Genomic DNA, 25574 nt, shown 5'->3' on the forward strand with positions numbered 1-25574 from the left:
TCCTGTTAATTTTTTGTCATTTTGGTTTCTTTGTGTCCACAAAAATATGGTCTTTTTTTATAAATTGGAGTGGGGTTTTATTTGTCTTTTGTTTTTGACTTTTTAACTGTTTTGGTGCTTCTAAATGCTTTACAGATTTTCTTAAGTTAAACCTGTCTGTGCCATAGCTACCATTGGAAGTAAGGGGCATCTTTTCCAGGCCCAAGACGTGTTTTAAAGTGCTTTCCTGGAGATTCCACATTTATGCCTGGCACAATCTAGTGGGTGGGAATTACTCCTGGGCATACCCTAACCAATGAAGTAAAAGTTCACAGGCCAATCCTACCTTCTTTAGGCATTTTCAAGATGACAAAAGTCTTTGGCCACAATCAATTGGGCTCTGAGAACTGGGAGTGTGTGGGAAGTGTACTACGGTAATTCCACATCTAATGCTAAAATCCAGTTTGGGGGAGCCACTGTACCCACAATAAACACACAGACGTACGTCTGGTAGTAGAAAAGTAGTGTTTCAGGCAACCATACAGTGGATATGCAAGAAATGTTTTGCATCCTGTTTCCCTCTCTTTCAAGGATGCCCCCAATATTATATGTACAACCGAGAGACAGAAGTCTAAAGGAACACAAAAGACACACAATTGATGGAGTGAATGCAGGCCAAACAAAACATTCACCCCCAGTTAGGGGATCTGGGTTAAATCCATACTTCTATTGCTCACCATGCCACCCCAGTTTAGACCTGGCCATATGCAAATCAGTCCTGACCCTGTGCCTCATGGGAACAGTCCAGCCCAAACTGCCAAGCCAGGTCTTCCCTGGACCGGAAACAAGCATCCTAGGAATGGTTTCAGGGTTTCACCCCTAATCAGTCAGTATAGCTTGAATCCAGTAGCACAGTGACCCATATCTGGGCATCCCTGGCGCTTTTAGGGCAAGGAAGCAAAAGACACAGCAGGTCCTTTACCAACTAGACAGTGGGTATGCAAGAATCATACCGTATCCTGTTCTATGCCTTTCAAGTGTGCCTGATAGTGTTATTTGTAAACCCAGCAAAGCTGTCAAGCAGGTTTTGACACTCAAGCAGGATTTGACACTGCAATATAAAAAATTATGCTCAGAGCATCTATCCTGCACATTCTAGGAGGTTCAGGGGAGTCATCTTTGCCCATTCTGGCAAGCCTGTTGTTTTCTCCTAGGAAACATTTAATAAATTTTTCCTACTTATTCAAATCTTAATTCTTGTCTAGATGTTTGAGAGCAAAATTAAGTTAACCTTCAGGAACTGCAGATAAGGAAAGGTAGCTTTCCAAAATGTACTTGGCCTATATTTATCAAAAATCAGACTCCAATGCTACGTATATTGGGCGCCAGGTTATTTTATTTTTCTCGATCTGATTAAATCCTATTTTGTGTGCAGTGGACTGAGGAAATAAGAGTTCAGCCTTTTTTACCTTTAGTTCAAGAAATGGGGCCATGTTTTCAGGTATATTTTTTTGTAAAACCTTTATTTGTATTCAAGGAAAGGGAACAAAGGAATAGAAAGAAAGCGACAGTTTCGCACAACTTCCCACACAGGGGGCAATCCGGGGGGCACAAATCAGGGCATTATAGGCAATAGCTCAAAGTCCCTTCAGTTCGTTGAAGTAGTCCAAAAAATAGCAGAAGTATCATGGCATTACTTAAAATAAATCACAGGGCATCAGACAGAGCAGGGAAGAGCGCTCAGATTGGTAAGCTGGTTGCCGTAATGTCATCACCTGATGCGTTAAGCCTGTGTCTGCCTCAGCCGTCAGAGAGAGTGTCGCCAAGGAACAAGGAACAAGAAAAAAGAAAGAGAAAAACAAAAGAGGAAAAAAGGGAACTCCCCCACCCCCTCCCCCCTACCCCCTCCCCCTACCCTCCGGTGGTGGTGACATCATACACACTAGCAATCATTCCGAATATATCAATCATACTTGGAACAGATGAAGGGACCGAAACGTGGCAGGACAAACTGCGGATGGCAGACCTTTGGAGAGGAAGCGCACCAAGGGACCCCAGCGAAACATGAAGTTCTTGAAGCGACCTAGGAAAATGTCCGCCATCCGTTCCATGCTTAGCAGCTTCCACAACCCCGCATGCCACAGGGAAATCGCCGGGGCCTTTGGCGACTTCCAGGCCGCTGCCAATGTGAGTTTTGCGGCCCCCAGGCACAACCATAGTATCTGTTTGTCTGCTCGGGTTTGGTGTTCGAGCTCCGGGTCCCGAAGACCCAGCGATATATGAGCCATGGAGCCATCAACAGGGTATCCTAGTATCTCTCGGATATGGGATAAAATCTCTTCCCAATATGGGCGGATGATCGGACAGTCCCACCAAATGTGGCAGAAGTCACCAAGCAAGCCACAGCCTCTCCAGCATCTGTCAGAGGAGGTCGGAAAGATGCGATGTATCTTGGTGGGGTATAAATACCAATCCATGAGAGTCTTGAGGTGGGCCTCTCTGAGTTCCACCAAGTGGTTAGGCACGGCGATGTCCCGCCACAAGCGCGACCACTCCCCATCTGAGATGTCTCGTCCAAGGAGGTCCTCCCATGTGCCCATGTACCGGGGCCGAGGTGAAACTGCGGAGGTAAGTAAGAGGCCATAGAGGAAGGAGATGACACCCTCCATAGAGGAGGTTCGCAACAGAAAGGCCTCAAAGATGTAGGGCGATCGAGTGGCCCCTGCGTGGACCGCCGAGGACGTGGCCCAAGAGAGTAGCTGAATATGGCGGAAGCGCTCGGATTCCGGCACTCCATAGTCCCTCATACAGTTGTTAAAGGTAAGTGGGGCATGGCCATGTAACAGGTGCATGAGAGCGCGGCATCCTCCCTCTCTCCAAACATCGAAGGGCCCCTCCTGAAAAGCCGGCGGGAACGCTGGGTTAAAGTGTAGTGGTGTGAAGGGAGAGGGGAACGTAGTCCAGCGATCATCTCCAGTTACCGTGTCCCAGACCTTAAGAGTAGTGCCAGTGGGGGTGCTAATGTATGCATTCTTGGGCCTGTCCTTTTTGGGTTTCCACGCCAGATCCCAAATCGATCTTCCCGCTACACTTCTGTCCATGTGCAGCCAGTGTTTCTCCGAGGGTTGTTGCGACCACTCCACCATGACCCGCAGTTGTGCGGCTTTGTAGTATAAATGCATGTCAGGAAGGCCCACTCCTCCCTCCCTCCGCGGCCGGCGGAGTGTAGAGAAGGAAAATCGCGCTCTGCCCCCCTGCCAGACGAACCGTAGCATCTGGGTCTTGAGACGCCGGAAGAAGGCAGTCTCCATCGGTATGGGGAGGGCCTGGAAGAGATATAAGAATTTGGGGAGAATGACCATTTTAAGTGTGTGGATTCTGGCCAGCCATGATATGTATTTCGGCTTCCATCGCTCCAGGTCAACCCGGGTTTGTGCCAACAACTGGGGAAAGTTTGCCGAATACAGCTGTCCAATCGAGGGAGTCAGCCGAACTCCCAAGTACAGGATGGAGTGGGGGGCCCATGATAGGGGCGTGAGTGGCCGTAATCTATCCACCTCCGCTGATGGGAGGGTAAGATTAAGGATGAAGGACTTATCGTTATTAACCTTGAAGCCCGCTACCTCTTCAAAGCGAAGAACAACCCATTGGATGTGCGGAAGAGAGTGGGCCGGGTCCTTGATAGAGAGGAGGACGTCATCGGCAAAAAGGGTAATCTTATGTTGCTCTCCCGAGAATGGGAGTCCACGTATCTCTTCATGCTCACGCACAGCAAGTGCCAGAGGCTCAGTGCTCAGACCGAAGAGCAGAGGGGAAAGGGGGCACCCCTGCCTGGCGCCACGCGAATGAGAGAAGAACGTAGAGAGATGGCCGTTTACTGCTACTCGTGAGCGGGGAGTGCTGTAATTAGCTCTCACCATAGAAAGGAATTTCGTGGAAAAGCCGAAGGCGGCCAAAGTACGAAACAAGAAGCCCCAGTCCACCCAATCGAAGGCTTTCTCGGCGTCCAGGCCTACTAGAACCGCCGGAATCTTGAACCTATTGGCCTTCTCAATCAGATGGATGACTCTCCTCGTGTTGTCGTGGGTTTGGTGACCCTTGATGAAACCCGATTGATCCGTTTGAATGAGTGCCGGCATCAGGTCCTGGAGCCTCCCTGCAATGATGGAGGAATACAGCTTGGCGTTGATATTGAGGATGGCTATCGGTCGGTATGAGGAGCATTTGGATGGGTCTTTCCCCGGTTTGGGGATAATTGAGATTACAGCCTCGGCCATGGAGACCGATGTCTCCCCAGTTTCCGCCATGATATTAAAAAGTGAAACCAGAAAGTCGCTCACCTCTGACGTAAAGGTCTGATAGAATAGAGCAGTATAGCCATCCGGCCCGGTGCTTTATGGGGCTTCAGAATTTTAATAGCATCCATGACCTCCTCTCTAGTAAAAGGGGCCACGAGTAGTCCATTCTATTCCCTGGAAACCTGAGGAAGCGGAAGGCCGCTCAGATAGGCCCATTGGCCATCAGGGACAGAGGCTTCCCCCCTATAGAGCGCTGCGTAAAAGTGCCCGAATAAGTTTGCCTTGTCCTCATCTCGATGGTGCAGGATCCCTGCAGCATCCTGAACACCACCTAAATATTCCCTTTCCCGTTTATCTCGAAGCTGGCGACCCAGGTGTCTCCCCACTTTGTTCCCTTGGGCATAGGAGAGGCGCCCGAGTTTAAGTAGAGTGAGCTCTGCTCTGTTGTTGTAGTGAGCTCGGAGTTTTCCCCGAGTCGCCGTCAGTGGGTGAAGAGTCAACCTGGAGGGGTTCCGTTTATGCTCTTGTTCAAGGACATCGAGTTCCTTCTCCAACTCCTCACGCTCCTTATGTCTCAGCTTATTAAGGTTGGTATTGAGGCCCAAGCAATTGCCCCTCATTGACGCGTTAAAGGCGTCCCATGTGGTAAAGGTTGAGGTATCGGCCACAGGGTTAAGATCGAAAAATTTGCGTATGGCCATGCGCAATGCCTTACAAGAAGGCTCATCTCGAATGAGCGAGGCTCGGAAGTACCATTTGCGTTGCCCATCCCCCCTCGCCGACCAGCGCAGGCAGAGCACATGTAAGCTGTGATCAGAGACCGAGAGTGGGAACATTCTGACGTCTTGAAGATCCCATCTAAGGGATTGGCTCAAAAAAATGTGGTCCAGGCGGGAATAGGTATGGTGGACATGAGAAAAGAAGGTGTAGTCCCGAGTCTGGGGGTGGAGAGACCACCATCCGTCCACTAGCCCCAAATCTCCTATCAGGCGCTGCGTTTCAGCTGAGAACATCCCAGTATCCGAACGCTGGCTATGAGAGCTATCCATTCCCTTATGCCATACTAAATTAAAGTCCCCCATCAGAAACAAGGCGCCTTCCACAAAGTCATCCACCCTTCGAAGCAGGTCCTGGAGAAAGCCATTCTGGCCTGCATTCAGGGTATACACTACCACAAAGGTGCACATTTTATCATACAACAACCCTTTGACCATAAGCCATCGACCTTCCCTATCGCTGCACACCCCCATGGGTTGAAAGTGAAGGACAGACCGGAAGAGAAGGGCCACCCCTCTATGCTTCGTGGTAGCCGAAGACCTGTAAATAAGGGGAAAGTTTTTATGCTTGAGGCGCAATTCGTCCTTGCGTGTCAGGTGTGTCTCCTGGAGACCCACCACATCTAGTTGGTGATCAAGCACATACTTCCAAACCTTTTGGCGCTTCTGTGGGGAATTCAAGCCTTTCAAATTCCATGTACCTATAGATAGTGGCATTACACAATGTTATCCTCACCCCCTGCTATCTGCAAACTGCAAAGACATCTCACATATCTCACTGACCAGAGCAGCCAAACGGCTCGTTGTATTAGCATCTCCAACCACAAATAACTGCGAAGAGTCCAGTCCGGGTAGGTGTGCATCCCTCCCGACCACCCCAGGTTCCCCCCCTACGCCCTCAGCCACCACACTCTCCACAAGTCCAGAACCACTGGGTCTAAAGGCATAACCGCAGCAGGCCACCATTTGACATCCATCCACTTGCACACTTCTTGGCCACCACCACCGTCTCCCCGTTTCCCAACTACCCCGCCTTCCACCAAAGCCCACCCACACAACTTACCCCCCCCAACCCCCGTAAGCCCCGCAAAGGGACAACAAAACAAAAGAAAGCAATGGGAGGGAACAAGGAAAAGTCTCACCAAACAGGTCAGAAGGACCGAGAGTTCCAAAATGCGGACAAGTACTGAAACCTTCATGGAACGAAGGTCGGGGGTACAGTCAGTGATCCCCCCAGGGACTGGTCCGGGGTGTCTTCCCAAAAAGTACATATGGACCCACGGTACCTGGATCGGAGGTGCCCCTCCGACACCATCTATTCAGCCAACCAGGACTCAGGCTGCCCCGGAGCTGTCTCTTGATGTGGCCTCCGTCGCTGTGGTCACAGAGGCAACCGCTGCCCCTCTCTCCTGCAGGCTAGTTGTGGGATCCGGTCTCCCCCTTGCCGCTGCGCCTTCTACTCTCTGCCAGGATGAGGAGCGCCGTCTCCGTCTAGAAGGGGATCTCCCTTCTCTCGGGGAGGGAGCCTCGTCGTCCAGACCCAGTAGATCTTTGGCAGCTTGCAATGAGCGGACCTGCACCAACCTATTCTGCCATCTGAAGATGAGACGAAAAGGGTGACCCCAGGAGTAGGCCACATTCTTGTCTCGCAGAAAGGCGGTAACAGGTCGGAACTCGCACCTTTTCTGAAGTGTGGAGGCCGCAAATCCTGAAGAGCTGAGGATGATGATCCCGAAATTGCAGTGAGGAAATCTCACGTGTTTTCCTGAGTATGCGCTCCTTCAGTTGGAAATCGTGGACGCAAACCAGGATGTCCGGGGGGGGGGGCTCTACCGCCCCTCTGCAAGCCAACTCTATGGACCCTGTCCATACGAATTTCATGAAGATCCTCCTCTCCCAGGATCTGCAGAAAGAGGGCCTCTACATAACCCCGCAGATCTCCGGCCTCGCCATCCCAAGGCACCACCCGAATGCGAATGTTATTTCGGCGAGACCTATTTTCCAAGTCTTCCGCTTGGGACTGGAGATCCAAATTCTGTTCCGTGAGGTGGAGCACGTCTTGCTGGAGCTGATGCACATCGCCGGCCACCCCCAGATTGTGGTCCTCCAGCGTGGCCACTCGCTCTCCAATGTTGTCCACATCCCTCCTCATCTCGCGGAGGTCCGAAGTGAGTTGAGAGCGGAGTTCCGAGATATCCTCCTTTATCGCGGAAAAAAGCTCTAGCATGAAGGCCTCAGTGGCAGGTGCCTCATCATCTCTTGGTTTAGGCGAGGTACTGGGGCCCGGCGATGCCGGTTGCTAAGAGCTTCTTGGCGGTGCATCTTTGCCCGGTTTCCCCGTGCGTTGTCTGTTGGCCATTGTCTCTCCGGTGTCGGGTCTGCACCCCAGAAGCACACCAGGGCAGCGGCCGCGCCCTCGGGTGGGTACGCTAGAGGCCCCCCTGAGGCTCCGTATTCGTCGGAGTCCTAAGCATGGCGAATTTTGCGGATCTCGCGTTCGCGGATTTTGCGGATTTGCGAACTCGCAATCCGCAAAATCCGCGAATTCTCGCGAATTTGCAGATTTTTTTTATGTTTGCACGGGTTTCTGCAAGTTCGCGAGGGTTTTGTACAATTTCGCAAATTGCGAAATTGTACAAAACGCGTGCAAACTTGCAGCAACCCGTGCGAACACAATAATATGAAGAGAAAGAAGCTCCTGGTCACAGGAACAGCACGGGGATTGCGCTCATGAAAGTCAAGGATGCAAAGGCCTCTACCCAGCATCACAGCTGACTTTCCATGGTAGATTTGGGAAGAGGCACACCTGTCCAGCCTCGAAGACGCTCATGATTGTTTTTGGGCTAATGAATGAGTCACTGAATTTGAGCATCAACTAGTTCGAGCGACCATGTGTGTGTTACTATGCAATCGCCCCGAAGGGCGCAGGGGTCCCTTGAGTGAGCTGTCCATCATAGTGGGTGAATGGCGGGAAGACGGTGCAAACCGCGAGTGTGTGCGCGGGGCCAAACGTGCGGGGCTTCCATGCGAGTTCACATGCCTCTTGTGTGCATAAAAGGTCAGAGAAAGATCAGTTCAGCAGATGAAGAGAAAAAGCTCCTGATCACAGGAACAGCACGGGTATTGCGCTCGTGAAAGTCAAGGATGCAAAAGCCTCTATCCAGCATCACAGCTGATTTTCCACGGTAGATTTGGGAAGAAGGCACACCTGCCTCGACGACGAATGAGTCACAGGAAGGGTCACAGGAAGGGCATGTTGTAAATATTTTAGGATGGCGCCAGCAAGCTGCCAGCGCCATCCTAAAATACTTACTAAATTAGCTTCAACAGGAAGCTCTAATAGATAAAATAAAGCAGGTGCGAGCACCTGCTTTATTTTATCTATTAGAGCTTCCTGGTTGAAGCTAACTTAGTAACTATTTTAGGATGGCGCTGGCAGCTTGCTGGCGCCATCCTAAAATAGTTACAACAGGCCAGGCTTCAAGTTGTGAACTTTTGCCCCCGGAAAAATCCGCCGCTCGCGGATTTGCGGATTTTCGGTAAATTCGCGGGAGTTTGCGGATTGCGAATTTACCGAAAATCCGCAAAATCCGCGAGCGGAACGGATTTTCCGCCCATGCTTACGGAGTCCCCGGTAAACCCCAGTCGTGGGCAGCGACAGGTACCCCAATCGGCGTGAGCTACGTGGGCCCGCAGGGCGCGTCGGGGATTAGGGTTCCTCAAGTCCGTTACCGGGGCCACAGGGCTTCGACAGATTCACCACGAGGTGCAGCCAAGGAAAATATTCCCGGTGAAGCCAGAAAGCGATAAATCCCTTCCAGGGGGCCAGCCACACCAACTCACGATCCCCCCACGGCCTGCCGGGCTCAGGGGTCCGAGGAGCGCCACTCGTCTGCGCCAGCCAACCGCTAGATCAGCTAGACGCCCCACCGGGCACCAAGCGGGCTCCTCAGACCTTCTCCGGTGCTAGCCCAGTCACCTCGTCGCTAGACCTCCAACACCTCGTGGCGCTCCCCTCTTCACCGCAAGTGCACCCTAGACGGAGCACGAACACAGTTCCCACTCCGGGTCGAGTAATGCTCTCCACTCAATGCTAGGGGTTCGAGGAGCGTCCACAGTCCCAAATCCTTTGCCGTGCAGGGAGCACTCTCATTGATCCTCAAGTCTGCGGTAGGCCGAAACCACTTTCTCGTGGTTCAGAGAGTGGCAGGCCTGCAGTCCTCGGCCTTGCGTGCTTTATACTGCCGGACCGGAGCGTCTGCTTGTCCTACTGCTTCTGGCCGACCTGCGGCCGGGGTCATGCGACCAGCGCTGATCTGGCCCCTCTGTTGTTCCAAAACTGCGAGGTTCCGCTCAGCCGGGCCTATCGCAATGCAGTTTTAGCCGTCCTGCCACCAGCTTCCAGTTCGCGTCAGGGCTCCACAGCCCCGGCCGCGGTCCTCACCACAGCTCCCGGCTTCAGCGTCGGCCACGCCACCACAGGCCGCCAGCAGTTCGGGTCGAACCACACCACAAGCAGAACTGCTAGGGAGCCCAAACTTTCAGGATCGCCCCAGGGAGTCTCTGCAACACTCCCGGTCAGGTCTCCAAGGTCCCGGGCATGTGCTAATCAAAGCTTAGCAGGTTCGGCGCCGGAGGGACCGAATAGAGCGTCTTACTCCGCCGCCATCTTGGTCACGACTCCTTCAGGTATATTTTGTTAAGCAATACACCATTAACCTGTTTAACAATTGAAAAAACTTTTTGAGGTGTGTTTTTTTTAACAAGGATGACCTTCTGCCTCATCTATGACAATTTGACTTCATGATCTATTTTTTTGTATTTCTTCCTTACGTTATATACACATTCTGGGTTCTTCCAGGCTTTGGCACCACACATTTTTGCTGCTCTATCTTGATTATGCTCTGTTGAGAACCACAGGGCTGGTCTTTCAGTATATATTGTTATAAAATTTTGTGCTGATAAATTATATTTGATCACAGTCATAGTTTCTGCGTGAGATGTGAGGTCATGGACATTTTTGTATTCAGGAGTAATGATTATACGGCGAGGGATATTTTATTCACAAGGGCATCGTGATTGAGGTGTTTAAGGTATGCGGCCCATTGTTAGGCCTTATGGTTTATTTTGTGTCAAAATTTTGTAAGATAGTAGTGTGAAAGGGATGATCAAGTGGTCAGACTTGTGAACAGGGACTGGGCTTTCAACACTGATTACACCTAACAGGAGCAATAAGTTGATCTAGATTCGAGTCTTCGACATTGGTCGACTTATAGTAGGGCTGGAAGATGACATTGTTTAGAGGAAGCCAGGTAAATCGAACAACTGCAGAGTCTTTTTCATCACCATAATATAAATTAAGTGTCCCAGGTAGAAACTGTTATTAAAGGAGATTGGTATTTGGTTGTGGAACTCAGTAGCATGCTCAGTAATAGAAAAAGCTTCTCTATTGGGGTGGTTTAAGAGTGCAATTTGTAAAGTTTTGGCCTTCCACTCCATTCCACTTAATTGCACAGGAAGGTGGAGAACGGACTTTTCATATTTTTGCCTCCAGTGTCATCTTTGTGGATCATTGGTGCACTTTCACCAGTTTTTCCTAACCAATGGAGGCAAACAATAGAATGCTCTGATGCGTTTAGTAAGTCCATTTGGGACTGGGAGCCCTCATTCAGTCAAGTCTCTGATACGAATAAGAAGTCAAGGTTGATCGTGGTAATCCAGTCTGCAATCTCAAGGTGATGTTTTGATGCTCATGTGCAGTTATGGGAAAAAGAACAGAGATTGACGGAATGCTGAACAATGCAGACATTCACCCCAGTCACAGATCTGTGCAGTGATGGCACATGGATTTTAGAGGGGATGGCATCAATCTAATACAATGAATTCTAATGTGATGATGTAGGTTTAATTACTATTAAGTTGTCACTTTGGATGCCTAAACCATGACATCTAGGAGCCAATTTTAAGTAGCTTAAAATAGTCATAGTAATCAAAACCCTGAGAGGGTTTTTCCTAGTTATATGCTCTAAGAAGATCATCTATGTCATTGTGTACATTGAGACAGTCTTCCCCTGTGCGATCATACATTAAGGCAAGGCCTTTACCTAGTGTGCTAAAGTAAGATAAGAATAGTTTGTCCCTTTGTTCTTGAGAGGGGACAGTGGGTAGCCGGTGTTTCATAGCTCAGAAAAGCGGAGTCTCACTTCTGCTAACAGTGTGACAATTTTGATTGACAGGGCTTTAGCTTTATGCGTGCTGATTTATGGATACTGAGTTTTAAAGGAGGATTTTCCAAATCAAGGTTCTCATTCTGACTCTGTTCATCTTTTTAGAAAGTTAATTCCCATTATATTCTGAAGTGGACTGATTTATTGTAGAGATATTGAGCATCACCGTTGAGGCAGACTGGAGATGGAGTTCGTTTTCATCATTTATTTGATTGTGACTGTTTTGGAGAATCATCAAGAGCGCTGAACCTCTGGGCTAGGTTCTTGGGCTACTTTCTGAGTTTCATTGACACTGAAGATGCGGAAAACAGTCAAATGTGCGTGGGGATAGTGAGTACTCAGGACCCCATTGATAGTATCAATAGACAACGTGGATTTTGCGTTTTTTTTAAATTTGAGTGAATGGATGGATGAGTGAATGGATGAAGTACTTGCAGCCACAACATTCACCTTATAGGTAACTTGGCACTCAGAAAATAAATATTTCTCAAGTGGGAAGGACCTATGTGATATACTACAAAATTTAGGAAGTACACACAAAGGTCATTTGAAGAGGAAAGTCTTACGTTTTTTTCAATAGGCCTGGTTCTCCGAAATGGAACTCAGGTCTAGTAGAAGTTGATTCCAGGCCTTAGACGCTAAATAGAGAAATTATTATTCCCCTTAATCAACTACACGTGATATGTGGAATTACTACCAATAGGGTGGAGGCAGAACGTATTGTACGATTCTAGTAACATCGCAAAATTGTGCTTTAACCCCTTCCATGCTGGTGACGAACCCCAGCCGTCACGCTCTGCGGCGCTCGTGTGCTGATGATGGCTGGGGTTCGTCACGGCCCCGCCCTGTTCTTTTGTTTACCGCACAGCGGCGGAAACGGCCCAGCATGGAAGGGGTTAATTGAAGGAGCTCCCCAATTATTTAGGGCTCCATGGACCAGACAACGTCACTTAAACATAAAACTTTGTTTCACTGATGGGCAGCGCAGTTGCCTTCAGGCTTTTGATGTATGGTCAAATTTTTGCAGCCCCATCACAGTCTATCTGCTGAATCTTGAATCATCTCCAATTGCTCCAGAAGGTTTGTAGAAAGTCCAAGGGAACATGTGTTTGCATAGTCCAGTCTGGATAAAATTACAGTTGCAACCATTTCTGCCTTTAATTCACGAGAGATATCTTTAAGGGTTTTTCTCAAAAGCGTCAACTTAAAAGTGCATGAGGACACCACTAAGTTATCTGAGTCTCTAAAGAGAGTTCTTTGTCCAGCTGGAAGGTGAGATTCATAACTAAACTAATTGACATGAGGGGATTCCCCAATGTGGCAGACCATAATTGTGCTCTCCAGAAGGAGTTCGGACCAAAGATAAGATTTTCTGTCTTGTTAGCGTTCAGTCTGAGCCAATTTTTGCTTTTGTTTATGCACTGGTGAATTGTCAGTATACAAAGATTAAAAGGAACTGTGACTTCCTCATCTGAGTTCTGAAAAGGAAAAGGATTTTGGGTGTTATAAGATGTACATTCGAACCCAAAGGTTTGTATGTCCTTAATTGGGGGCAAACATTCAAATGGATGACTGATAGAGATGAACCATGTGACACTCCACAATTTGCATTCATTGAAATAGTTCTAAATGGGTGCATGGCCAGGGTTTGAGTCCTGATCGACAAGAACGAGAAAAACCAGGGGGAGAAGTGCTTTTCACACCAACGTCAGATAGCCAGTCATTTAAGGCGGAATGATCAACCATATCAAAGGTAGCAGAGTAGTACCGGTCCCACCAGGTATCCTTTATCCAACTTAATGCTAATGTCATTCAGGATGGTGACCAGCACAGTTTTTGTTCCGAAAGGTCCGAAAGCATTCTATATTATAGCTAATATATCATTCTACTTTAAGTAATTAGAGAGCTGACTTTCCATATGTTGTTCTCCAATTCTGGCTAAGAAAGTAAGAAGGGAACCGGATATGTAATTAAATTCAAATGACGGGTCAAAGTTAGGCTTTTTCAATAGAGGATTGCCCACGCTTTCCTTTCATTCAGGAGGGACCTCTAATGATTGGTGTGAATGATTGTTTTAACATAATGATTAAGGCAGGAGTAATGTTGTCCACCATATTATAGCCATATAGTCCACCATAGTGGGCTATACCGACCATTAAAGGCCCGCTCCAGCCTTACACAAGGGAACAGGACTTTAATGTCCAATATAGCCCAGCTCTGGAGGGCTTTAAGTCTATTAGAACATTCAGCCACTAGAGGGCAGAACAAAACAAACAAAACAAAGGCCTAACGGAGCCCGAGAGGGTTTAAATTCCGTCGAGCTCTGAGAGGCCTTTGTAAAACAACATTGGATTGTTGCTTTGCAGGCTTTTACCGGCCCATAGAAGCTCGGAGCACTCTATTGTATTCATCGTAGTGCTGCACTTTACAATGTTCTAATATAGCCTTATAGCCCGCCTTAGCGGGCTATATTGACTATTATAGGCTCGCTCCCTCATTAAAAGCCCAAGCCGAAGGCAAGCGACTTTAACAAGGGACCGGGACTTTAATAGGCAGTATAGTCCTGCTATGAAGGGCTTTAAGGCTATTAGAACATTCTGTCACTAGAGGGCAGAATGTTCTAACAAATAAAACAAAGGCCTTTCGAAGCTTAAGGGGATTTAAATCCCCTTGAGCTCCGAGAGGCCTTTGTAAAACATTTGAATGTTGCTCTGCAGGCATTTACAGGCCCATAGAAGCATGAAGCACTCCATTGTCTACAATGGCGCTCCCAACATTCCAATGTTCTAATATAGCCTAATAGCCCACTGTAGCGGGCTAAACCAGATATGAAAGGCCCGCTGCAGCAATAAAGGCCCGGGCCGAAGGCGAGGGACTTTAACAAGGCAGAAGGACTTTAATAGCTGATATAGCCCTGCTACGAAGGGCTATAAGGCTATTAGAACATACTGCCACTAGAGGACAGAATGTTCTAACAAATTAAACAAATGTTTCAGGGAGCGCACAGGGATTAAAATCTCCTCAGGCTCCCTGAAGCCTTTGTTCACAGCCACAAAGAAGCATTGGAATGTTGGAGCTCCAGGCTTATACCAGCCATTATAAACCTGGACCTACTCCATTGTTTTCAATTTAGCTTCCAACGTTGCAAGTTCTAATATGAGTTATATTTGGAGGGCAAATATCGTCTGGTGATGCTGTTTTTTTGGAGATCAATATTTGGGTAGTAACATCTCCTTGGATGGTACTAAAGGTGAAAACAGTGGGGGATTCAGTAACCTCTAACGGGATATCGAGAGCTTCTGCCTCCAAGTATATATTTCCCTGCCTTTATCACGGTGTAACATTTGAATCTTGTTGCCAAAATACATTGCAACTTTGCTGCAAAATGTTTGGGAAGCAGGGGTAGTGAAGCATGTTCGTTTAGCAGATGAAGCAGGTTTAATTATCCTGAAAACAACCTGTGTGGAGTTGTCGGCATCATCAATTGATTTACCATGGCATAGTATCTTAGATAGTCAAATGTCATGGTTATATTCTTTATATTATGCTTAAAAAGGTTGGGGTCATAGTAGAGGTGCCATTTTTCTTCTGCCTGCCGTAGTCCTAGTCTTTCATTATTTAACTCTGAAGTGAACCAGGGAGAGCAGGGTCGTTTTCGGGTAGTTGACATTTTTGCAATAGGAATCGATTTTTCACAGGCATTGGCTAGGAATGGACTGCATAGTAGATGTTTTTAGGTCCGAAATGTTAGGCCACTTAGCCCAGGCTTCTGTGAACAATTTGGGCTCTTCAACAAGGTAAACTTTTTTTACAACAGGGCAAAGGGCCAAAGTTTATTGCCCCTTTATGGATTTTAGAAATAGTGAATATCATAACATTACATTTTACCAGAAAATGGTCCATCCAGCCTACCGGTGTGAAGGACTCGAAATCAATTTCTTTGGGATTAAAGATTAGACCACCTTGATGTGTTGGATTTACACTTTGCCTTAAATCAAACTGAGACACCATGTCACTTCATTAACATGTTCTTTACTATGCTGTTGTCGGCCCAGACATTCAGATGTTCTCTGTAACACAGCACTAGTCCTTTTCCTACTCTTTTTTGTCAGTCTTTATGCACTGTATTGTAGACATTAAGATTGCCATGCTGGATATCAGGCCCTGATGCATCATGAGAAAGATTCAAGTCAGTATCCCTTGTTAGTTAATGGGGATCATCTTTAAATCCCCATTAGGTACCCAGTTGATGATTAAAAGGGTACTGCCATGTCCACGCGCCCTGGCTTATACAGGTCGGAGAATTCTTTAATGATCAGATGTTTGAAAGTTTTAGCTTCATTTTTGGACAGGTCAGGTTTGCATATAAAATTAAAAGTTTGAGGACCTATTGTACGGAGGAGTGAGTGAGTTGTTTGCCGCACTGGACGAACAAGACGTGTTTCTGTGTGTAGGCATCTGCTGTAGAGAAGTCTACCCTACCACTCCAGTATTCATTTCTAGGAATGGATACAATTAAGTTTCATTAATGTATTGAACATTATTGAACATTATGAAACAAAATGGTTACGCAGACTCAATCATAGAGAGCACAGAACATTTTACCCGACGACATCAATAAGCATGGGACACCAATTTTCATGAAAAAATCTGTTAAGACAACACCTCCAGTATGTTTCAAGAGACTGACTCTTCTGTAAAATGTAGAGTGGAGCTGTTAAACATCTTTCATTAGGAGTGTATAAAAGCAAATCTCACAAATGGCATTTACACTGAGATCATCAAAAAATACTTATAAGAGGGTCAGTCTCCGACATGACATTCACATAATGAGCCCAGAACTCATGGGAGGGTTGCTCTCTGCTATGACAATCACATAATGAAAATAAAGTGAGAATTGTTTCAAAATTCTAGACATGCACCTGGGTCGCACTCTGAAGGGGAACATGGATGAGCTTCTGTTCCAGCTTAGTTCACAATAATAACAAAAGCTAAAATAAAACTCTAACATTAGAAATCTGAACATCCATGGAAGCACAATGTAGTTAGGATAAGAAAAAATCATCCCATCTTAGTTCAGGTTGATAAAATAACTCTAAAAATAAAAATGAGAATTCTGAAATAATAACATCAAATTGCAAAAGATCATCAAACAGGATCAATTTCTATAAAAACGATTAGAAATAACTCAGAAATATGTGTGAGTTGCAGCATCACCTATATGGCTGCCATCAGGTCGGCTGGCAGAGCAACACAAAGATTGCACCAACTGAGGAGTGACTAGTGAGTGAAGGTGGTGAACAGAAATACTAGGTATGAAGAAGTAGGGGTGAGTAGAAGGGGAATGTGGGAGAAGAGAGTGATGGTGGTAGGGAGAGGTGTCAGACAAGGTGGGCAGCAAAGTGTTAGGGGAAGGAGGAACCATTTGTGGTAATCGCTAAATTTTGATGAATTGGGTGAATTACAAATTCATCCATTAGAAAATTAGAGGTCATTGTATTTCAGTGTTGTTAACTTTGATGCAGATTGATTTTAAGTTTTTTATAATGTGAGAGGCAAAGCATATTGTGTGTGCATTTTTATTTGTAAATATAAAACGAATTTCTAAGTTGGTGGAATACTCTCTGATAAACATATGTATTATTATGACAATTGTTGACTTGATGTTTGGATGCTGGCAGATTGCCCTAACTGATGATATAAGGAAGAGGAGAGCACTCACCTAACTTGAGCCCATTTTCAGATTAAAGCAATGCCTTTCGGGTAAAAAATGCCCCTGCTTCCTTCACAAGGTTCAATCAACTGGATCCTGTCTTGGTAGGAAAACTTAAGTGTCACTTATCTCGAGTTTCAGAACAGTGGAGCATCCAATTCACCTCAGAAAATTACTTCAGTTTCTGTAGCCTGCAGGCCTGGCTATCAAGACCCGTAAATATGAGATTGATCATGGACTGGTAGTGCTACTTATTTCGCTCCTTGGCCAGCAGGTTAGTGGAGATCACATGCAGCCTCTCATGGGAGAGGACATGACCTCAGATCCAACCAGGTTTGGTTTTCTAAGGGAGCTTTATTATTTCAATAGGCCAGCCCAGTGACGGGAGCCAGCATTACTCATTTGGCAGCACAATATATATATATATATATATATATATATATATATATATATATATATATATATATATACACACACACTGACGAAGGCTCACGCCGAAACGCGTCTGTGCTTTTCTTTTTCCCTCTAATTAAACCCTGGTTTAACCTTGGTCCGCGAGTGCTGCCTCTTTCTTTTGGATTTTGGGAGAGTCGAGCGTAATATATATATATATATATATATATATATATATATATATATATATATATATATATATATATATATATATATATAGATAGATAGATATATATAGATATATATATATAGATAGATAGATAGATAGATAGATAGATAGATAGATAGATAGATAGATAGATAGATTGATAGATAGATAGATAGATAGATAGATAGATAGATAGATAGATAGATAGATAGATAGATAGATAGATAGATAGATAGATAGATAGATAGATAGATAGATAGATAGATAGATAGATAGATATTCACTGAAAAAACCATAGGTTTCATACCAGTTATAGTTAGCTGGAAATTTTACTGACATAAAACCATTGAAATTCCCACGTTATAGTTAGTTGGACTCACTATAACTTGCGCGCCTGCAGTGCACTGCTGATGACGTCACATATTACATCACTCATGACATGGTCAGTGACATCACTCATGACATCACTGATGACACCATCCAGTGAATGTGTGTCTTTCTGAAAAATAAATATTAGTGAGTAATGTTTAGATTTTTAAATATATGTATTAGTGTTTCACTTTGTGTATAAGTGTCTGCATGGTTGGTGAGTAGCTACATGTGTATGTACATGGGATATTAGATGTTTTTCTTAGTATCAGTATGAGTGTCTATATGGTTTGGTGGGGGTATTACTTAGCACATAGATGCATGATTGACTGACTCTCTGTTTGTATGTGTTTTGAAGACAGCATATGTGCAGGATTGTATGAGTGAATGAGTGTGTATATGTGTGTGTTACTGAGTGAATGACTGTCTCACTAGTGTCTTTATCAGTAACTACATATGTTTTAATCTAGTATATGTGAATATTGATGAATATAAGTGAGTATATGTGAGAGTAAGAGATTGTAAGAGTTCCTGTTTAAATAAGTATGTGTTTCTATAAGAGATTGTTTAAGAGAATAAATATGTTTAAATTTCAATAGAAGTAAGGTGGTAGTGTGTGTATAGCTCTATGTGCAAATAAACGGATGTTCAATTGTTTATTTGCATGTGTGAGTATGTGTGTGAGTAACTTTTGGATGACTGTCGGTGTGTAACAGGATGCATAGGTGTATCACTACATATGATGAGTGAGTATATATGTATGAGTGAGTATATTGAACTGTTTGTGAATGAGTAGATGTGTATATAGATGGTGGAATTACTGAATTGGTTGTTGAAACTGATATGGTTATCTCCATTTGTTTTATAAATTTTAGTTTCTATTTTTAAATATGTGTTTCAAGGGTTACATTACAGTGAAAGGAGGTCTGTCACTCTGTCACAAGGATGGTGTCATCAGTGATGTCATGAGTGATGTCACTGACCATGTCATGAGTGATGTAATATGTGACGTCATCAGCAGTGCATTGCAGGCGCTCAAGTTATAGTGAGTCCAACTAACTATAACGTGGGAATTTCAATGGTTTTATGTCAGTAACATTTCCAGCTAACTATAACTGGTGTGAAACCTATGGTTTTTTCAGTGAATTTAATAGGTTTTTTAAATGCTAATGCCTAACTATAACTGGTGTGAAACCTATTGTTTTTTCAGTGAATTTCAAAGGTTTTTTAAATGTTAATTCCTAACTATAAGTCTCAGTTTATAAGTAAGACTGTTAGCGCTCTAGTTGTTCTTTAGAACACTCTGTGACATTCTGTCATTGGGCTATATTTGGGCTACATCTGGCTGATATTTGGGCTACATTTGGTTTTTTTGGCCTCTGGTGGCCATCTTTGGGCTACATTGGGCTACATTGGGCTACATTGGGCTACATTTGGGCTCTAACATATATATAGCCCAATGTAGCCCAATATATATTTTTTCAAAGTTAATTTTCGTAAAAACCACTTGAGCATATATCTTGAGACATAGCAAAGGCACATCGGGCTACCAGTCCCTACAATTTTGGCCAATTTTTTTTTTTTTCATTGTTTTTTTTTTTTTTGCCTTGGAGCGCTCCCGGTGCGCGCCCCGGTGAGCGTAGTTTTATGAAGCGCCCCGGGGTGCCCACCGGGGAGCGTCCCGTAAGCGCCAATATCGGGAACGAAAACATGATCGTGACGTATCGCGTAGCCGCGACCGCGTGATACGCACGGCGTAAACGCACCCGGAAGCACTCGAGCGAATACGATCGCGCAACGTAGGCGTCCGACGCGCTTACGCGACGCGCCCGTGGGCGCGCCCCGGGGCGCGTAGCGTAAGCGCCTCGGGTCATGTGACCTGAAAATAACACTTTTTATTGGTTCATAACAGTTTTGGTTTCATAATGATGAAGCCCCTGGTCATGTGACCTGAAAATAACACTTTTCATTGGTTCAATACATTTTTTTTTTCAAAAGGATGAAAGACCCCACCTTTTTTCCTTATTCTGACTTTGTCCTTTGACTTAGGAAGACCTGTTTGTACCTCTCTGTACCTTTTTGATCTTTATAATGGCTTCAGTAGCAGCAGCAGCTGGTGCATCTGCACCACCACCACCACCACAACCACCAAGAGGACCACCACAAGATATCATTGGTGGTCAACAAGAGGAGGAAGAGGAGGAGGAGGAGGAAGAAGGGAGAAGATGGCTTGATGAACAAAATACCCCATACCAGCCAAGACCACACATTATATGGGAGTTTTTTTTCCATCCCACAGGGGAAGAAAAAAGTAAATGCAGCCAAGGTGATTTGCAAAATCTGTGGCGTGGAACTTTCCAGGGGAAACCTGAACAAGAAATATTCATTTGGAAACAACACGATGATACGCCACATGCAGCGCAAGCATCCGATAAATTATTCTGCTGCAGAGATGAGGGAACTGGCCAGTAACCCTCCCCAATCCACAAGCACCACCTCAAAAAGGAAGCAACCCACTCCGTCGGCACCAGAGGAAAGTGAAACGATGCCGTGCATTCAGCCACGATTTGCAGATTTCCGAATTATCTGTAAATATTGTGGGAAGACCATCTCCTACGGAGAACAGAGCGTAAAGCTCATCGTCCTTGCTGGGGACAACCACAAATGCCCCAATAAACCCTAATTATTTCTTTTCTTTTTTTTTTGCTCCAGTTGAGTCATTTTCAATTCCCTGTTTTTTCGTTTCTCCCAATGAAAAATACAAAAAAAATATAAAACTGTTCAGAAAACCCCAAAAAGTACAAAATGTTAAAAAAAAACAATAAAAAAATATAAAACAAAAAAAGAAGGAAAAAAACAGTTCTTTTTAGAACTACCTCCAATTTATAAAAAAAGGCTACATTTTTAAAAAACTCTATTATTCATTTTTCCCCATGGGCGCTCCCTGGTCCGCTCCCCGGTGCGCGTACCGGGCGCCCCCCCCTGCGCAAATTTTTTTTTTGCCCCGCTGGGCCCTTTTATGGCCCCCACATCAAACCTAGGGGATCAGGGGGGTCTATCCCTGCCCCCTTATGGTCATTTCCCCCTTTGATTTTTTCACCTCTTATGTCTCGATTTTACCGAGACACAAGAGGGTGGCCACTCCGGACTGTTTAGAATGTTTACAGACACCCGAGAGCCAATCAGCTTTCTGTGCGCAAGTCGTGTGGCGCACCCGGAGCGCTCCCCGGAGCACGTACCAGGGCACTGCCATAGATATATATATTTTTTTGAACCTAAATTTCTCAAAATCCACTGGAGCACATATCTTGAGACATAGCAAAGGCACATCGGGCTACCAGTCCCTACAATTTTGCCAAGTTTTGTGGAAATCCATTCAGCCGTTCGGGCTAAAAGTGAAACCGACCGCCCTATGGAAATTACCATTGGGAAAACACGTTTTGGGACCCCCCTTTTATCTCGGCCCCCACTTGACGAATCCCCCCCAAACTTTCAGGGAAGGAGCGGAGCATAGAGGGCCATTTTCTTGGAGAAATTCGCAAAGATTTGTCCACCGGCGCCAAAGTTATTCCCAATAGAATGTTGCGGATTTCCTATGGAAAGTAGATCCTAACTATAACTACCTACTGGCGACCGCCAGTAGGTAATATATTTATATATATATATATATATATATATATATATATATATATATATATATATATATATATATATATATATATATAACGCTCGAAACTCTCCTTAGTTTGCAAGAAAGAGGCAGCACTCACAGACCAAGAGTTCTCACGGTGATTTAATCAGGGAACAAAAAAGCACAGACGCGTTTCGGCGTAAGCCTTCGTCACTGTGTCACTCGTCACTTACAAACAGCCAATTAAGTATAATTGTTGATAGGCATTGACATGAACATAGGACTTCACCCCTGTGTACCACTATGGGCGCCATATTGGAAAGGTGTTCTATCCATACAGGGATATAGTTTAATTAATCCGTAAGTTCTAGCGTTAAAATAAAGCTGTGGATCGGCTGGTGTCCTATGTTAAAGTACTCAATGCAATTTACACAATCAATACAGGCAAAAAAACAGAATAAGAATAACACAGCAATTCATGAAGGGTTAATCAAAAAATAATTCATCAAAAATTACTTCATCAAAAGGAAATTCATCCAAAAGGATATGACCTGACGTGTAACACACGTTTTCAAAATGTTCAGAAAAGCCAAGGTCTCAAAGGGATATCACAGTACATAATCAGGCTTGTCAAAATTAAATTTAACTTTGATTCTTTGAAACCCGAATAGAAAAATTGTTTCTAAACAAATCGTTGTCCCTTGTTGGCAGGTTCTGTCTGTACATACACATATATATATACATATCTACATAATTACAATTATGCCATTACACGTCACCCCACACGCACCATATGAGTGGTGAATATAGTGCAGTGGGAAAAGATAAGCGGAGGGATAAGAAAGAAAAGGAGAGGGGAAGGAATTGGAATAAGGGTAGGAAGGGGAAGGGAGACTGGAAAGGATTAAGAAAAGGGTAAAGGGGAGGGAAAATGTTGTACGCAGGTAAATTAACTCAGTTCATCCCAACATCAAATGGAAAAAGCTTCAGTATTCCAGAAATACGATATATACAATATATACAGTTTGTTACTTGAGAGACAGTTTTACAAGCAGGACCTCATAAAGGATTGTGTCAAAAATGTGATGTTATTTACCCAGATAACATGACAGTTCTTCACCACTATTTAGTCCTCCTGGATATTTAGTAAAGAGATCTACAATATATCTCGATTCCAATGTACGGAGTCTCCTTAACCGATCACCTCCTCTTACATTGGGTGGAACAATGTCCAATCGGAGTTTGGTGCGGTCTTTATCATGTTCACATCCGTTTATTTGCATATAGAGCTATATTCATATATATATGTTCACTGAAAAAACAATAGGTTTCAGGTCTGATATAGTTAGGAATTAGCATTTAAAGAACCTTAAAAAATGCTGTCCCCTCCTTAAAAATTCACTGAAAAAAACATAGGTTTTAGGGGTGTTATAGTTGGACATTTCACTCGTACAAAATCATTGAAATACCTCCGATTTTTTAAATGCTAATTCCTAACTGTATCAGCCCTGAAACCTATGTTTTTTTTCAGTGAATTTCGAAGGTTTTGTAAATGAAAATTTTTAAATGTATTAATTGTTATATTTCATTTTTTATACTGATTTACTACATTTTTTAAACAATTTATTTTTAGATATTCTATTTTTTAAATTACATTGTAATTACATTATACATTACATTACAAAATATACTTTCTCAGAATTAATTAGTTTAGTTTAAATACTTTGCAAATAGGCAACAGACTTTTAAGTACAGTAGTTACAGTTGTTGCAATGGGCAACACAATTTCAAAAACAATGCAACATTGGCCTCAATGTGTTTTTCTAGTAAATGCAATTAGTTACTTTATGGATTACTTTTCTAACCACAGGACTGGATCCTAGATTCAGTCCTTGGATATCTCCAGTAAACGGTTGAGTAAAAGTGTTTTAGTTACAGTAGTGATTTTTAAGGAATATTATTGTATTTTGAAAGTTGACACAGCCATTTTTTCACATAAAATCACCAATGTTATCCTATGGGAGGAAATTCACTTAGGAGGTAAGTAGTGTTATCATTACTTGTTCTTACTCAGTGGTGGATCCTGGGTCCAGCACTGGTGCATCTCCTGTAAACAGTTGAAAGAATGCGTTTAAGTCATACAGGCGATTTTTAAGGAATATTTTTAGTTTGTGAAAATAGACACCTAGAAACTTTTCTGGGGAAAACCAGACAATGGATTCCTATGGAAGGGAAATACAAGTTACTGGTAAATACGGTTAGAATTACTTTTCAGGGTCAGTGCTGGGCTAAAAGATGCAGCACTGGGTTCTCTCCTGATAACAGGTGAGTAAATCGGAATTTGTAGATCGGATGATTTTAGGTGAATATTTTAAAGTTCCAAAACTCCACACTTAGAAGAATTTCCAAGTGAAATCAGTCAATGTTAGCCTATGGAAGGACATTTAGTTTACTGTAAGTATGGTTAGAATTACTTTTCAGGATCAGTAGTGGGCTGAAAGATGCAGCACTGAGGTCTATTCTGATAACAGGTGAGTAAATCAGAATTCGTAGTTTGGCTGATTTTAGAGAAATATTTGTACTTTTCAAAAATAGGCACTTAGAGATTTTTCTGGTGAAAACCACACAATTTTCCTATGGAAGGAAATACAAGTTACTGGTAAGCACGCTTAGAGTTCCTTTTCAGGGTCCGTACTGGGCTCAAAGATGCAGCACTGAGGTCTGTTGTGATAACAGGTGAGTAAATCGGAATTCATAATTCGGCTGATTTTAGAGGAATATTTTGCTCAATAGTGAGGAAGGGGGCGGGGCCTGAGGTGACATGGGTGCAAACACACCCTGTGGCACGTTTTAAGTTGGGTAATTAATTTGTCTTCAATCCTGATGTCCCCTGTGGGCCAACTAGCCCACCAGGTACCTCCAGTATGCGCTAGGGAGCAGCGTTGAAGAGAGGTGTACAGAGGCCACGCCCCCTTTTTACAACACTCTGCATCGCAGCTCCGTGGCACTTACTGGAGGTACCTGGTGGGCTAGTTGGCCCCTAGGGGACCTCTGGATTGAAGAGCAATTAATTCCCCAACTTAAAACGCGTCACAGGGCATGTTTGCATACATATCACCTCAAGCCCTGTCCCTACCTTCACCACTGTGCAAACGCACCCCGTAGCGCGTTCTAAGTTGGGGGATTAAGTCCCCTTGCATATTGGGGGTCACCTAGCCCACCAGGAACCTCCAGTATGCGCCAGGGGACTGCATTGCAGAGAAGTGTAAAAAGGGGCGTGGCCTCATTACACCTCTCTGCAACGCAGCCCCCTGGCGCCTTTCCAGAGTGGGAACTAAATCCCCTTGAACACTGGGGGTCCCTGGGGGCCAACTAGCCCAATAGGAACCTCCAGTATGCTCCAGGGGGCTGCGTTGCAGAGAGGTGTAAAATGGGGGGTGCCCTCAATTCACCTCTCTGCATCGCTGCTCCCTGGTGCGTTTCCAGAGGGGGAACTAATTCCCCTTGAATACTGGGGGTCCCTGGGGGTCAACTAGCCCACCAGGAACCTCCAGTTGTAGTGCACCATTTTAGGACACTATTGTAAATTTCCTGATTCATGCCCTTATATAGGTATAAATCACTATGTCCTTATATAGGCATAAGAATCGTAACCATATTTAGACATAGCTCATGCAGTCCAAATATGGCAGGGCTACTTCCATTAGTTCCGAAAATCTACAACGATTTCTTGGAAAACACAGCTTCAACGATTAGGGACTTCCCCTTGCTTAAATACTGACTTGTCCAAGAACTCATGGTGTTTTCAAAGAACTGAGAGTCTTTATGACGTTATTATGTCCACCTTAACGTCAAACTCGGCAACTTCAAGGTATAAATATGCCCACACTTGCCATAGCAAACACACAGTGGTTTGAAGCAGTTCCACTATCTACTTGTCCGACGCGCCCTGCTACTGCAAGTGCCGAAGGAAGCCGACC

The sequence above is a fragment of the Lissotriton vulgaris genome, chromosome 4_1 (genome assembly GCF_964263255.1).
Source record: "Lissotriton vulgaris chromosome 4_1, aLisVul1.2, whole genome shotgun sequence".
NCBI classification, from domain to species: Eukaryota; Metazoa; Chordata; class Amphibia; order Caudata; family Salamandridae; genus Lissotriton; species Lissotriton vulgaris.